The sequence below is a fragment of the Cetorhinus maximus genome, chromosome 8, assembly GCF_964194155.1.
Source record: "Cetorhinus maximus chromosome 8, sCetMax3.hap1.1, whole genome shotgun sequence".
NCBI classification, from domain to species: domain Eukaryota; kingdom Metazoa; phylum Chordata; class Chondrichthyes; order Lamniformes; family Cetorhinidae; genus Cetorhinus; species Cetorhinus maximus.
Genome location: NC_135886.1, coordinates 46,787,925 through 46,805,546, shown reverse-complemented (window position 1 = coordinate 46,805,546; position 17,622 = coordinate 46,787,925).

Below are 17,622 nucleotides of genomic sequence, written 5' to 3'. Positions count from 1 at the left end.
GCACCACGTCATGGCTGCTCGCCTGGGATGCCACCTTCCCCCATGCCCTCTTGGTGAGGTGCGGTGGCCTCCTCCTCCCATCTATGGGGACAAGGGTGCCCCACTTGGCAGCCACCTCCTGCAGGAGGGCAGCGAGGCACACGTTGAAGAAACGCTGGGCCGACTGTCCCACGGGCCACACCTCCCACATGGGTTCACGTTCCTACATCGCAGGCATGTCGCTGTTGCAACTCCGATGTAGGCAGCCTCCATTTTGAATCAGCCGCTGGGTCACCATCGGACCCAGAAGACAACAGGCCCTGCCCCCAGCCTGCTTTCACGCTGGACGGGCCTTAATTGGCCAACTTGAAATCGCCTTCCGGCCTCGATTGCGAGTAGCGGTCAGCTTCCCGAGCGTCACCGCTTGCCCCCACCGAGCCCGCCCTCCGAGGTCAAGATTCTGCCCTAAGTGTCCTGGTATCATATCCTTTATTATAAACACCTCTTTCAACATTCTGGGATGTAGATAATCAGGTCCAGGAGATTTGTCTACTTCAAGTCCCATTAGTTTCTTTGGTACTTTTTTTTTACTAATATTAACATCTTGCAGTTCCTCATTTACACTAGTTCCTTGATTCTTCATTATTTCTGGGATGTTTTCAGTATTTTCCTCTGTGAAACAGACACAAAAGGCAGAATTTTCTGGAGGTGGAGCAGCCACGGGCAGGCGCGGACCTGATCGGTGCCCGCGATCGGGTCCGCTCTGCCATTTTGCACAGGCGGGCCAATTAAGGCCCACCCAGCGTATTTGCTAACTCCCGTGAATAGCGGGAGTGTGCGGGCTGCGGTGGGCATGCACAGACCGCCGGATCCAATGGTGACCAGGCAGTCTGTCTAAAGGAAGGCCTGGCAGCCTCCTGTAGGCTGCTCACAATGACCGCGTCCAGGTCACACCGCAGGGGGTTAGCAGAGCAGGGCAGGCTGGAGGGAAGAACAGAGGAGTAGGCCAGGCTGCAGGGTCTGCCACAGGAGCAGGACAGGCTGCAGGGTAGGCCAGCGGGGGACCAATGCACCCCTCGCTTTTCTGATGACTGCCCTCCTCGAGGAGGTGGCAGCACGGCGGGAGATGTTGGTCCCCCAGGATGGGAGGAGGAGGCCCCCCCACATGACGAAACGTGTCTGGGATCCAGTGTCATGAGCGCTTCAACGATTTGTTGTGCTCTGGCAGGGTGAGTACCATGTTGGCATTGGGCATTTAACCCAGCAGGTATCCTTAGCTTTGAGGGACCTCCCCCAAGTCTTATTGTCATGACTGCATTGAGTCATGTTGGGCATTTCTCGTTCGCTGGGTGGGCAAGCAGATAGTGCCCATGCTTACATCAGCCTGAGTGGTTCATGAGGAGATGAGTTCTCCCCTGCACCATATGTTGCTCTTAGTCGCACATGACTAGTCTTGTGGCAACCTGCAGGAGATGCAGCTAGGCACATACTCAGAACTCCAACACATGTCCTATTCACGGTGATGAGATGGTGGAAGGGGAGCCTCAAGGTGTCGTGGCCAAGAGCCATCTGCTGCCCTTGACGCTGCATGTAGTTGTGCCTCCTTGCTATGGGAGCAAAGACTGTGTGTTTCCTAAAATTATGTACGCAGAATGTGTCAAAGGTGGCCGTTTGGGTGGTGCTGGGAGCAGATGTACTATCTTTGTGTGGTGGATCAGCAGTAGCAGGGAGACGAGGCACTGGAGGCCTGATATGGGTCACTGTGGTTGGCGTGTGGCGTGCGCATGCAGAGTCCATGTGCAAATTTCCGCAATGAATGGTCTTCTCTGTTTCTCAGGAGAAGAATGCTCATAATGCGTCTGAGCGTTCGAGGACTGGAGGCGGCCAGGCTCACCTCATGATGTTAAGCTGCTTCGAGCAGGAAGCCCTGGAGCTTGAGAGGTGCCATGCACCCAGGTCAGCTGGTGTTGGTGAGGCTGGGGTGGAATGGCCAGGTATTTGAGGCCAACTGTGAGATCCACAATGTCCTTCCAACATCCATAGCACTGATGATTGTTTAATTTGTTATTGTTGCAACATTGCTCGGTCACAGACTGATAGAGTCAGAGGTGTGGGTCATAGAAAAAGGTCCTACGACCCTTCGAGGATGCGTGTGTCAAACACCTTCCTAAGTCTCCTAATCCCATTTCCCAGCACTACACCCTTGTATGCCATGGCATCGCAACTGCACATCCAAATACTTATTACATGTTAGGAGGGTTTCTGTGTCCACCACCCTTTCAGGCAGTGCGTCCCACATTCCCAACACACTCTGTGTGCAAAAGTTGCTCATCACATCACCTGTCAACCTTATGCCCCTTACTTTAAATCAATGCCAGCCGGTTGCCCATCCCTCCGCCAAGGGGAAAAGTTCCTTTCTGTCGACCCTATCTATGCCCCTCATAATGTTATAAACCTCAATAATGTCACCCCTCAATCTCCTCTGCTCCAGGGGAAATAACCCCTCATAAGTCAAACTCTCCAGCCCAGCCAGCAACCTGGTCAACGACCTCTGCACTCTCTCCACTCCAATTACATCCCTCCCATGAAGCGCATTTCACAACTGCACGCAGAACTATAGCTGTGGCCTAGGCAGCATTTTCTGCACTTGGAACATTACCTCCCTGTTCCTATATTCTATTCCTTGGCTAATAAAGGCAAGTATGGCATTTACCTTCTTAAACACCTTATGTACCTGTCCCGCTACCTTAAGGGACCTGTCAACATGCACAGCAAGGTCCCTCTGATCCTCCTTACTTTCCACGGTCCTACCATTCATCGTGTATTCCCGTACCTTGTTTGTCCTGCCCAAGTGCATCACCTCACATAACATTCCATTTGGCATTCCTTAGGCCATCTGAGCAGCCCATCTATATCCGCCTGTAATGTTAAGGTCTCCTCCTCACTATTTGCCACCCCACCAATATTCGTCTCCATAGGTTCTGGAAGGTGCATAATGAGCCAAGGGGAAAGGGATGAAGTGTGTCACTGTGTGCACGCTAACTGATCCACTGTCCTTGTTGTTCATTTCAGCATCATCAGAGCCTGTCCACCAGGAGCAATTCCAGATGCCCCCTCTCACGCCTGAGGGCCCTCAACTGTCACCTCCGTCACACCATTTCTGCGAGGCAGGCACCAGCACAGATTCTAGCACTTCAGTGGGCATTGCAACATTGGCTAGTGTCCCGGGGCACAGTGGAGAGGGCACTTCACAATCGCTGGAGGAGCTGGGAGAGACAGAGAGTGCTAATGGCGCCAGCAGTCGGAGGACTGCAGGGGATCAGGCACATGCTGAGTCAGGGCGTGATGATGTGCCTCTGGAGTCGTCCACGACGCAGCAGCTGCAGGAAATGCGGCCGGGTGCGCGGGAGCATCTGGGAGTGATACATGAGGCTGTGCTTCGCTTGGTGGTGGAGGAGTCCACACAGAGTATTACTGTTGCTATGAGCCTCATGGCAGAGCGTCATGCTTCCTCCATGGAGAGAGTGGCAAGTCTCGTGGAGAGGTGCCTCCAGGAGAACAATTAGGTCCTCCTGGGGTTACGCTTGGACATGCAAGCCCTCACAGCGCCAGTGGCCACAGCTGGTCAGTGCCAGTGTGGGGGATGGTGTGGGCTTCAAGCTTTGCAGCTCATTGCCTATCTATTGATGGTGAGCAGGGAGGTCTGGGACAACCTCATGTCGGTGCAGCAGCTGCCTGTCGTTTCTGCGGGCTCCTCTCACGGTGCTCCAGATGAGGGCAACAGCTGCACCGCCCCTCTGCCAGTGACTGCTCCATCGGGTGAGGCTGTGGTGACTAGAGAGGTGCCAGCTGTGGAACTGGCAGATCCCTCTCAGGCGGGGCCAGCACAGGCTCCACAGGCCAGAGGACGACCGCCAAGGTCATCGAGGCCAACAGGACAGCGGAGTCAGCAGGATGTCTCAGATGCCACTCCCAGCGATGGGGCGGCACCAAGATGTAGCACCTGGAAATGTAAGTATAAGGCACCTTAGGCACACCATGGGTTTCTCACTGGTGCTTTTGTGTTGGCCCGAGATTAGGTACTTATAATTTTTTATGCTTGATTAACATTTTGTTTTGGATTTGTGAGAACTTCTGATGGTTAAAATAAAAACCAGATGTGTTACCACGGCTGAGGGTGGCTCCTTTGTTTAATGTAAATGTCATGAGTGTTTGTTTGGACATTCAAAATTTATGTCCAAAGCCCTTAGTTGCAGCTGATGACCTGGCAGATTTAGCACTTAGGTGCCGAGTATGGATGCGCCAGGCAAGCCTGCTCCTGCTGATCCATTTGTGTTGTGCTAGCTGAAGGTTCGTTGGATTAAAGTCTCCTAGATGTCCCTGCCTCCTTGGTGTAGTCCCGGGTCAGCGTTTAGCCCCTCAGCATACCCCTGTGCTTCCTCATCCTCAGAATCAATGCTGGACTCATCGTGTGCAGCCTCATCCACTGCGTCAATGTCTTCACTGTCCACTGCGTCCCCCATTTCCAGCGTAAGATTGTGCAGAGCTCAGCATGCAACCACTATTACCAACACATGATCTGGGGGGTACTGGAGTGCGCCCCCTGAGCGGTCCAGGCATCGGAAGCGCATCTTGAGAAGATCAATGGTTCTCTCCACCACAGCCCTTGTGGAGCCGTGGCTCCTATTGTACCACTGCTCAGCTTCTGTTCTTGGATGGCAGAGAGGGGTCATGAGCCACCTTCTGAGGGGATAGCCCTTGTCATGCAGCAGCCATCCATCAAGCCGGGCTGGAGCACTGAAAAGCCCCTGCACCTGGGAGTGTCTGAGGATGTAGGCATCGTGGGAGCTGCCTGGGTACCTTGCACAGACTTGTAGAATCTGCATCCTGTGATCACACACTACCTGCACGTTTATGGAGTGGAAGCCCTTCCTGTTATCGAAGGCACCGGGCTCACCTAATGGCGCCTTGATGGCCACATGTGTGCAGTCTATTGCACCCTGGACGCGGGGGAAGCCAGCAATCGCCGCAAAGTTTTTGGCTCGCTGTGTCTGGCTTGCCTGATTCCAGCGGAAGTGGATGAAGGTCAATGAGTGGACGATCGCAAACTGGTTTCACGCCGTCATGAAACCGATAGTGCCATATTGTCCACTCACGCCACCAAACACGCCCGATGCTGATGGGCACGGAAAATCCCGGCCTTAATGTTTTTTTAGGTCCTACTTTACAGAATTCTAAAATGCTCACAATTCTCAGGCTTACCTTTTTTTTTGGCAACTTTATACGCGTCTTCCTTTGATCTAATGCAATCCTCGATTTCTTTTGTTAGCCATGGTTGGAACACTTTCCTTTCTGGGTTTTTGTGCATTAAAGAAATATATTTTTGTTGTAAACTATGAATTAGTTCTTTAAATGTTAGCCATTGCCTGCCCACCGTCATACCTTTTAACACAGTTTCCCAAACTACCACAGCCAATTTGCTCCACAAACCTTCACAGTTTCCTTTGTTTAGATTTAAGACACGAGTCTCTGATTGAATTACATCACTTTCAAACTTAATGTAAAATTCTTTCATATTTTGGTCACTCTTTCCTGAAGACTCCTTTACAACAAGATTATTAATTAGCCCTTTTTCATTGCACAATACTAGGTCTAAAATAGACTGTGCCCTAGTTGATTCCTCAACATGTTGTTACAGAAAAGCATCTTGCATACATTACAAGAATTTGCCCTCCACAACATTAGTATCAATTAGGTTTAGTTAGTCTATATGTGGATTGAATTCCCCCATGATTACTGTATTAATTTTGTTACACACACCTCTATTTCCTCATTTACACTATGATTTATATTTACCACTGCTGTTTGGTGGCCTGTAAACAACTCCCACCAATGTTTTCTGCCTCTTGCTGTTTCTTAGTTCCACACAAACTGATTCTACATCTTGATCTTTGGAACTAAGATCATCTCTCACTACAGTGCTAATGCCCTCTTTAATTACAGAGCTACCCCACCACCTTTTTCCAGCTTCCTGCCCTTCCTGAATGTCACATACCCTTGGATATTCTGGTCCCAGCGTTGGTGTCCTTGTAGCCACATCTCTGTAAAGGCTATCAGGCCATATGTATGAATTTCTATGTGAGCTGAAAATTATTATTGCAGCACTTGCAATTACTCAGCAGGTTAGTCATCATTATGGAGGACAGATGAATTAACTTTACAGTTGTGGACTTTTCGATGAGAACTCTGAAATTAATTTGAGTTATCTCAATCTGTTGTTTTACTGAGTTTTATTGCGAATGCTGCGGACATTCAGATACAGAGCCCTTAACTCTGCTTTTATTTTACTGTTTTGGTAAACTCTGGCCCTATCTGCTGGCACACTCTAAAATTTGCAATCACTGTCCCTTCCTGTCATACTCTGATTATCATTACTTTTATTGCTACCTTGATCTATTGCCTAGTCATTTCCCTTTAATTTATTCAAACTTCCCCTACATGGTCCCATCCTCCATTTATTTAGTGTAAAACCCTCTTTATCTCCCTAGTTAAATGGCTCACTAGAACACCAGTCCCAGAATGGTTCAGGTAAGTCCGTCCCAACAGTACAGCCCCCGCTTCCCTCAGTACTGGTTCCAGTGCCCTACAAACCAGAACCCACTCCTCCCATACCAGTCTTTGAGCTGCACATTCATCTCTCTAACTTTATTTATCCTATGCAAATTAACACATGGCTCAGGTAATAATCCAGAGATTACAACCTTTGAGTTTCTGCTTTTTAATTAGGTGCCTAGCTCTTAATACTCTCTATGCAGAACCTCTTTCCTAGTTCTATCTATGTCGTCGTTGGTACTGACGTGGACCACGACAACTGGATCCTCCCCTCCCACTGCAAGTACCTTTCCAGTCCTGAGCAGGTATCATGAACTCTGGCACTGGGCAGACAATGCAGCTGTCTGGATTCTCGCTTTTGGCTGCAGAGAACAGTGTTTATCCCCTGACTATATTGCCCCATAACCACTACATTCCTTTTAATTCCCCCATATAAATGGCTTCCTGTACTATGGCCATAACCAGCCTGCTCATCCATACTGCAGCCCTTGCTCTTGCCCATACAAGCTGCAAGAACCTTGAACTTGGTCAGTTGCAAGGGCTGAGGCTCCTCCACTCCCACCTTCCCTATCCACTTACCTGCTTGTCTCACAGTCACTCCCTCCGCCCCTGACCACTGACCAAATCAGATTACGCTAACCTAAGGGCGCGACTGCCTTCTGGAACAAAATATTACCAACATCCGAGAACCAAAATACAACAAGAACACAGGCCCCACTGCTATAAGCATTCATTCCTGCACTGGGGTACCATTTACTTTCTATTCCCCATCCTAAGCACCCACATACCCACACCCCGGTCCAACACTTCTCTCAATGATAAAAATGTTAAACTTTGGTCAAATTAGCTGTTTTCTGCTGTTTTTTTCCAAAATTACTAGGCAACAGATTGAGATAACTCAAATTAATTTCAGACTTCTCATTGAAGGGTCCACAGCTGTAAAGTTAACTCATCTGTCCTTTACAATGATGTCCTTTACCTGCTGAGTATTCCTGGCATTCTGTGTTTTTAAGTAGGACATTCACAGGCAGAGGAGACTTTGTTTCCATCAGTCTCGGTTGGATTGAAGCCCAGGCCTTGGAGGTGAGAGGTCAAGAGGTCAAGGTTTAGTCCCCGACACCCATCACGATTTTTAATCAATCAGTTTTACTCACTTGAGGCATTACAAAGGAGAACTAATTAAAAATCTCAGATTTATACAGCTATTATGCAAAATCATGTGGGATTTAGTCAAATGCAACAGAATGCTAGTAATCCTACTTGTGATTAAAAACTTATGAATGAAGAATATTTTTAGAAGTCTCTTTATATTATTAGGATTACTTACAATAAAAGCCTGGTGGCCTTTGCTACCTATCAGTGAGAAATGGAATTCTTTTATGATGTGCAAAGATGGATGAGGCTGCCAAATACATGGGGGAATAACTTTACAAATTCCAATTAAATCGCAGGCATGATTTGAAACACACTGGGGAAGAACAAGCACTGACGATAATACCCCACATTACTCCTGCAGCAGCCATATCCTGTAAATCGTGTGAGATGTCGAAGAGGGCAGGCTATACCAGGGAGCAGATGCAGCCGCAAAACGTGGGGTCACTTCATCAACATCAGAAGATGTCGTAGGCTCAATTAGGAAGCCAAACGGAGCATGGGTTTGCTACTAATCAATCATACTCCAAATTCCTTTTGTGCTCCATCATCCCCCAAGAATAAAACTTTTTGACATTCTTCATGAAATGTAGTCTTTGGCTGTACAGAAGCAGTTCCCAATAACCCCCCCACCCCCACCTCAAAAAGGAATGAATGAAGCAACAGTGAGGGCCCAAGGCCAGATTAACTTTAAGACATATATCAGGAGTGAAAAGGCTATTCTCTCCACATTCAGGAGACTCACTGACTTCAGCTGTAGGGCCGACTTCGTGCTCCAAGCTCTGTGTGCTGCCAATTATATAGCTCCTTTTATTGCTGATGTGCAGTTTTCTCTGCTTCTGTGCACAGAACCAGAATCTCAAACTTTATTTACTTAGAGCACAGATAATAACTCGTAGCATAATATAAAAAAGATATTGCTTTCAAAGCACCAGAAGCAAACTAAAAAACTGAAACTGCTCCCCTTCTTTCCCCATCCACTCACTATTCCATCGGTCATCTAATTCTCCAGACTTTTAAATGGATTTGTGACAAATAAAGAGATTTTCCTTCATGACAGACAGATTTTGAAAGAGCTGCATTTAAAATGGAAGCCATACCAAGGTCCAAAATGAAATCTGCAGGTGTTATTTACCTGGGAAAACAATACCCATCTCTGGTAAAGCAGAGAGCTATGTACCTTTACGAAAATGTAGTTAGTTGACCATGTGACTGTATTGACCAATCGCTACACAGCAGGAGCTTCTTGGTTAACTGGAAGTCTAGAGCTGGAGGTGATTGAAGAAGCACACATTATGTTAGTGCTCTGTTCTTAGCTCCAATAAACCACCAATGTTTGTTCAGTCAATCAGTCCCTGTGCCTATATTGTATCAAGCACCAACCGTTGTGTTAATATCAAGGGTGTTGCTCGCATTCGCCGGACAAGGCGAATCTGATAACCAAAAACATAAAACTGGCGACGAGGATAAACTGGATCAATTGACGGTGATTCGCCACTACCTTGAAAGCTGTTTGAAAGTGCAGTCTCCTTAGTCATCGAGTATGCCGTGGTTTGGGCATCTTGAACCATTCGACCCTGTTTCTGATGATTGGTCTCATTACATCGAACGCCTAGCGTTCTTCTTTACCGCTAACAACATCGCAGGGGAGGACAAGAAGAGGGCGATTCTTTTGTCCACATGTGGGAGCAAAACGTATGAGCTGATCCGCAGCCTCAAGTCACGAAACATCCCGATACTCGACAAGTTAATAAATATTGTAAAATCCACCTGAAGCCAAAGCCCTCAGTCACTATGCAGCATTTTAAATTCAATTCAAGGAATAGGCTTCCAGGAGAGACAATCGCTGGCTATGTAGCTGCTTTAGGGTAATTAATGGAATATTGTGAGTTCGGAATGTCAATTGATGACATGTTGAGAGACCAATTGATATGTGGAATCGGGGACATTGCTATTCAAAAGTGATTGCTACCTGAAACTAAACTAGACTTCAGCAAGGCATTAGAATTGGCAACAGCCATGGAGAGCACTGTTAGAGACTCGGAGGCAATAAAAGATACACAAAATGGCACTGTCTATCTTGTACGGCGGGAAGGTCCGGTAACAAAAGACGCAAAAGCATCGGACTCTACAGAAAGGTGGGGAATGCCAACTATGTACAGACCATTGAAGAACAGCAGAACTACAGTGAAAACCCACGACATTAATGAGAGAAATGCATCCAGGCAGCCTGCAGGCGATCGACAGTTCAGAAATATCGAATTTTTTTTCTGGCACCTCAGTGGTCACATAATGCGGCACTGTCAAGATAGGCTAAGACAGCATTTTAAAGATAAAGGTAGAAATCGCAAAATTCGTCTCATTGAAGAACCAGAGGAAGCAGAATCTGAGATCTATTCATTACACAACCTGAAAGTGTGTAGAACTGAGCCAGTCCAGGTAGTCATTAGAGTCAATAAACAACCCATCAAGATGGAGATCGATACTGGGGCATCAATGTCTGTCATAGGAGAACATACATCCAGACAGTTGAATAAAGGAGTCCATCATTTAAGTTTGGAAGAATCAGACACTAAATTAAAAACATATATGGGTGAAGAAATAAGAGTCAAAGGGATATGTCAAGTCATGGTGCAGCATGGGGATCAGTCTGCAAACTTAGCCCTTATGGTAGTAGCTGGGGCGAGCCCCGGTTTAATTGGTTGCAATTGGCTCAAAAAGATTAAATTGCAATGGACCGAGATTTTCAAATCAGAACGAGAAATTTACAGGAATTGTGACAAAAGTAGGCTTCCATTTTCAGTGACGAGCTAGCAAGGATTCATGGGCTACAAGCAAAAACCCACGTAGACCCTAATGCAACCCATAGATTTATTAGAGCTAGACCAGTCCCTTATGCTCTCCAGGACAAGGTTGAGACCGAGATTGTGATATAGTAGCCATCACTGAGACATGGTTGAGGGAGGGGCAGGATTGGCAGTTCAACATTCAGGGACATAGAATCTTCAGGCGAGACAGGGGAGGGGATAAAAGAGGAGGAGGCATTGCATTATTAGTTAAGGAGTCAGTTACTGCAGTAAGGAGAGATGATATCTTGGAGGGGGCATCGAATGAAGCTTTGTGGGTAGAGCTTAGGAATAAAAAATGGGCAGCCACATTGTTAGGTGTTTATTATAGACCCCCAGATAGTCAGCGGGAAATTGAGGAGCAAATATGTGCACAATTTGCAGAGGTATGTAAAAACAATAACAGTAGGGTAATTATATTAGATGATTTCAACTTTCCCAACATTAATTGGGATAGCCATAGTGTTAAGGGCTTGGATGGAGTGGATTTCTTGAAATGTGTACAGGAGAACTTTTTAGGTCAATATGTAGAGGGTTCAACAAGGGATGGCGCAGTGCTGGACCTAATTCTGGGGAATGAAGCCGGACAGGTGGCTGAGGTGGTGGTGGGGGAGCATTTTAGCGATTGCGAACACAACATGGTACAGTTTAAGTTTCTTATGGACAAAGAAATAGACAAGTTGCAAAAAATTGTTTTGGATTCGGGGAGAGTGGATTTTAGTAAAATAAGGCAGAATCTGGCCAAGGTAGACTGGGAACAGCTACTTGTGGGGAAATCTACAGAGGAACAGTTACTTGTGGGGAAATCTACAGAGGAGTAGTGGGGGGTGTTCAAAAAGGAAATAGGGAGGGTACAGGCTCAACATGTTCCCTCTAGGGTGATAGGAAGGAGTAACAAGCCCAGAGAACCATGGATGACCAGAGATATTCAGGTTACGATGAGAAGGAAAAGAGAGGCTTTTAGCAGATACAAGGGAAACAAATCAGCGGAGGCTTTAGTGGAGTACAGAAAGTGCAGGGCGGAGCTTAAGAAAGCAATTAGGAGAGCAAAAAGGGGACATGAGAAAGATCTGGCTGGTAAAAGTAGGGAAAATCTCTAGATATTCTATAAGTATATCAATGGGAAGAGGATAACCAGGGAAAGAGTAGGGCGCATAAGGAACCAAGGGAGCAATCTATGGATGGAGCCAGAGGACATCGCTAGAGTGTTGAATGAACACTTCACATCCGTCTTCATCCAAGAGAATGAGGATGAAGGTATTGAACTCGGGGAGAGAGACGGCGAGGTTCTTAAGCAAATTGATATAGGGAGTGACAAGGTATTGGAGGTGTTGGCAGGCATAAAAGTGGACAAATCTCCAGGTTTGGATGATTTGTGTCCCAGACTGCTGAGGGAAGCAAGGGAAGAGATCGCAGGGCCTCTGACCCAAATTTTTAATTCCTCTATGGCCACAGGGGAGGTGCCAGAGGACTGGAGAACAGCTAATGTGGTTCCGCTGTTTAAGAAGGGTTGTAGAGATAAGCCAGGGAACTACAGGCCTGTAAGTCTCACGTCAGTGGAAGGGAAACTATTGAAGAAAATTCTGCAGGAGAGAATCTATCTCCATTTGGAGAGGCAAGGTTTGATTAGGAATAGTCAGCATGGCTTTGTCAGAGGGAGGTCATGCCCAACAAATTTGATTGATTTTTTTGAGGAGGTGACCAGTTTGTAGATGAGGGTAGTGCAGTTGATGTAGTTTATATGGATTTCAGCAAAGCCTTTGACAAGGTCCCACATGGGAGACTTATAAAGAAGGCAAATGCACATGGGATACAGGGTAATTTGATAAGTTGGATTCAAAATTGGCTTAGTTGTAGGAGACAGAGGGTGATGACAGAAGGATGCTTTAGTGACTAGAAGCCAGTGTCCAGTGGTGTACCACAGGGATCTGTGCTGGATCCCCTATTATTCATCATTTATATAAACGACATAGATGACTATGTGGAGGGGAGGATTTGTAAGTTTGCGGATGACACAAAGTTTGGCCTGGTGGTTAACAGTGAGGTTGAGAGTCTTGGGCTACAGGAAGATATAGACGGGATGGTCAAATGGGCAGATAAGTGGCAGATGGAAGTTAACCCTGAAAAGTGTGAGGTGATACACTTTGGAAGGAGTAATTTGACAAGAAAGTATTCAATGAACGGCATGGCACTAGGAAGTTCTGAGGAACAAAGGGACCTTGGCGTGTGTGTCCATAGATCTCTGAAGGCAGAGGGGCATGTTAGTGGGGTGATGAAAAAGGCATATGGGACATTTGCCTTTATCATTCGAGGCATAGATTACAAAAGTAGGAAGATCATGTTGGAGTTGTATAGAACCTTGGTGAGGCCACAGCTGGAGTACTGTGTGCAGTTCTGGTCACCACATTATAGGAAGGATGTGATTGCACTGAAGGGGATGCAGAGGAGATTCACCAGGATGTTGCCTGGGATGAAACACTTAAGTTATGAAGAGAGGTTGGATAGACTTGGGTTGTTTTCGTTGGAGCAGAGAAGACTGAGGGGCGACCTGATAGAGGTGTACAAGATTATGAGGGGCATGGACAGGGTGGATAGGGAGCAGCTGTTCCCCTTAGTTGAAGGGTCAGTCACGAGGGGACATACGTTCAAGGTGAGGGACAAAAGGTTTAGGGGGCATGTGAGGAAAAACTTTTTTACCCAGAGGGTGGTGACGGCCTGGAATGCACTGTCAGGGAGGGTAGTGGAGGCGGGTTGCCTCACATCCTTTAAAAAGTACCTGGATGAGCACTTGGCACATCAGAACATTCAAGGCAATGGGCCAAGTGCTGGTAAATGGGATTAGGTAGGTAGGTCAGGTGTTTCTCACGTGTCGGTGCAGACTCGATGGGCCGAAGGGCCTCTTCTGCACTCTGTGATTCTGTAGTTCTGTGATTCTGTGAGATAAACAGTCTGGAAAAGTTGGGAATCTTACAACCGGTGCAATTTTCCGAGTGGGCGGCACCCATGGTACCCGTGCTGAAGCCAGACCCAAAGTGTTCGCTTATGCGGTGACTATAAGTTAACTGTAAACAGAGTAGCCAAACTTGATAGACACCTGATACGTAAGATTGATGAATTATATTTGAAATTGGCAGGGGGAATCACATATTCAAAACTTGACATGAGCCACGCCTACCAGCAGGTAGATTTGGAAGAAGGCTCTAGGGAATTTGTGGCCATCAATGCACATTGAGGGTTGTATCAATATACTCGACTACCCTTTGGGGTCTCATCGGCGTGTGCTATTTTCCAGCGTACCATTGAAAATCTGCTGCAGGGACTGCCCCATATCATTGTTTATCTGGATGATGTCTTAGTCACTGGACTAACTGACGAAGAACACTTAGCTAATTTGGAGGAGGGGCTGAAACGCTTCTCACAAGCGGGGGTGTGTTTGAAGCATGAAATATGTATTTTCCAAGCCAAAGAGGTAGTTTACTTGAACTTTAAGGTTGACCCACAGGGTCTGCATCCCGTGGAAGAAAAAGTCAAGGCTATTTGCGAGGCACCTGCACCGAGAAACACTACAGAACTAAAGGCCTTCTTAGGCTACTACTATGGGGGATTTCTCCCAAATCTATCAACCGTACTGGCTCTGTTATACACATTGCTTAAGAAAAATCATAAATGGATTTGGCAAGCTCCACACCGGGATGCATTTCTGAAGGTAAAGAAATTGTTAAGATCATTGGCCCTACTGGTCCACTTTGACCCAAAGAAAGAATTACTTTTAACTTGCGACCCATTCCCCTATGGAGTAGGGACTGTACTTTCACATCGGATGGCGGATGGCTCCGAACGACCCATTGGTTATACATCTCGCACACTCAGTGCTGCAGAGCGACGATATTCCCAAATTGAGAAGTAGGGCTTGTCTGTTGTGTTTGGTGTTCAGAAATTCCATCAATCCCTCCACGGTTGCCATTTTCACATTATATCCGCCCACAAGCCTGTCCTGGGATTATTTGGAGAGGATAAGGCGATACCCCCCCAACGCATCTGCTCACATCCAGAGGTGGGCACTGATATTAGCTGCTTACGAATACACTTTTATTCACCAATCAGGAAGCCAGATTGCACATGCTGACACACTGAGCCGCCTCCCCCTGCCAGATAACAACGTGAAGGTTCCAATCCCCCAGGAACTTGCCTTACAATTAAATTTTTTGGATTCCTCCCCTGTCCAGGCCAAACAAATCCGTGAGTGGACAAGCCGAGGTCCACTTTTATCTCACATCCCGGAGCAGGTCTTGAATGGATGGTCAGGCGAGTCAAAGCCTGATGACAGGAAGTCCTATTTCAATCGCAGATATGAGCTGACCTGCCAGGATGGTATGTTGCTCTGGGGAGCAAGGGTTATTGTGCCCCTGACAGGGCAAAGATCATTACTGGCTGAATTATATAGCACTCACCTTGGCATTAGTAGGATGTAGATGTTCGCATGAAGCTACTTGTGGAGGCCAGGGATGGACATGGTCATCGAAACCCTCCTCAAAAGTTGTCTTCAATACCATCAGGTACAACAGCTACTCCCCTTAGCTACAATGCACTCCTGGGAATGGCCCTTCTTGGGCATGATGTTCCTTTTACTAATAGATGTCCATTCCAAGTGGTTGGATGTCTACGAAGTCCGGTCACCCAATCTGCTGCCACCATAGACAGTTTGGACAGAGTTTTGCAGTACATGGGTTACTGGAGGTGCTCGTGTCAGACAACGAGACTGCATTTACCAACGGGAAGTTCCACAAGTTTACAACCCTCAAAGGAATAACTCACATCAAAACCTCTCCTTACCACCCTGCCTCTAATGGTTTGGCTGGGCGGGCAGTCAAACTTTTTAAGTCCGGGATGAAAAAGCTGGATGGGGATTCCATCAGCACCAGATTGTCACAGTTCCTATTCACATACCGGATGATGCCACACATGACCATTGGCGTTGCCCCCGCAGAATTACTAATGAAGAGACGTCTCCACATCCGTCTAACTCTTATCAGGCCAAATTTAGCGTGGAGGGTGGAGAGAAGCCTGGAGGCCCAGAAGACCAGACATGATGGCCATAATCATGAAAGAAATTTCATGTTAGGAGACACAGTTCTCACGAAGGACTTTGGAGATGGGCCCAATTGGCTATTAGGCAAAGTGAGTGCTGTGACAGAAAATGGAAAATAACACCTTACCCATAAGATCTAACATCTACTGAACTCTCAGTTTGCGTGTTTTCTTGAAGGAAACGCCTAGGATATAAAAGAAGTCTCCTGGTATTACACACAGCTTGGACTGCTAAGTTTAAATGCTGGAAAAGGTATTTGAACTCCATGGGAGAACTAAATTGTCATCATCTATCATCTCAGCTCAAAGGTGTATCAAGAGACACATGTGCCTGTTTCATTCAAATGTTCTGACCTTTATTAAATTTTGCGAGAAAACCCATCCAAACAAGGATAAACTAGTGCCTTGTGAATTAATTCTAGTTTCACAGTTTTTTTCAAAAAAGAATGTATTTACAGCACTGTTTGTAGTCCAGGAGAGCAGGAGTGTTTTCCCCAGGGTCCTCACGCTCCTGTTTCTCAACTGCAATTGTACCCTGTCCCCACAATGTCCGACTCCTCCTGATGGCTGATTAGCTCCCCCTGCGATGTCTGCCTTATCTCCAATCCACTCCCTGGTTACTTTCCTGTCAACTGGGTTGCCTGACAGGGTGGAAACATGTTGAAAAAAATCTAAAACAGGCCCAGCTTTTATGTTGGTTGTGATCTGCGGACAACCCATACTTCTGGGTTTCCTGTCCACAAATCCATCCCTCCCATCTCCCTGCCACCCACTACTCTGAGTTACTATCAGAGCCATTGTTTAAGGAGTCTTTTTAAACTTGAAATATAGCATGCTATCTTGCTAAAGTTCCCACAGGCAAACCTTTAAGGAGGGCATGTCTGTGTGCTTGAGCAGCACCTTAAGAAGGGTCTTTGTCATCAGACTGTCCTTTGGTTAATCACTTGAAATAGGATTCTCTGTGACACTCAGATCAAGAGTCCATTCATCGGGCCATGTGTGGAGGACCTGGTTGCAAAGTCTGTCGGGAGATGGAGAGGGTGGAAAAGGAAAAGTGTCTATACTGAGCGCTTTAACCACTAAGAAATGCAGGTTAACTTTATCCTTGCTTAAATGCTAACTTGTGCATGCACCAGTTGTTTCCAGGCATGGGTGGCCAAGTAAGGCTTCCTCTTAGCATTGAGCATGGCAGAGCATGACAAGATACTAGAAGAGTGAGGAGGAGGAAGGGGTGGAGACTCTCAGCAAGAGACTTCCGTGGCAGCAAAATGAGATTATATGGGGGCATGCAGCCTGAGCTTCCACTGCAGCAGACATTGGATGAGCTTTTTGTTTTCTTTTTTTTCATGGGATGTGGAATCACTGCCAAGACCAGCATTTGTTGCTAATCTCTAATTGCCCTTGAACTGAGTGGGTTGCTAGGCCATTTCAGAGGGCAGTTAAGAGTCAATCATGTTGCTGTGGGTCTGTAGTCAAATGTGGGCCAAACCACGTAAGAACGACAGATTTCCTTCCCCAAAGGACATTAGTGAATCCAATGGGTTTTTACAACAATCAATAATAATTTCACATCCACTATTACTGAGACTAGCTTTATTAACAGAATTCAAATTCCACCAGCTACTGTGGTGGATTTCAACTGTCTCGCCAGAGCTTTGGCTTCTGAATTATTAGTCCAGTGACATTACCACTATGCCATCATTACCCCATAATGCTTGTAATGCAATGAAAGCTGTGGGGAGAATTCCCATATCCCTCCCTGGGTTACACGTCCCTGACGTGCGGCCGTGTACCTTGGGTTACACGTCCCTTGTGTGGTGCTGTTCAATTCCCCCTTTTTAGTTCTTAAACACTAGAATAACAAGATGAGATACCAACACCAGAATTTGTTCTTTATTGTGTTATGATCCCCAGCTGAGGTTACCACTGGACAAGCCTGGTCCTG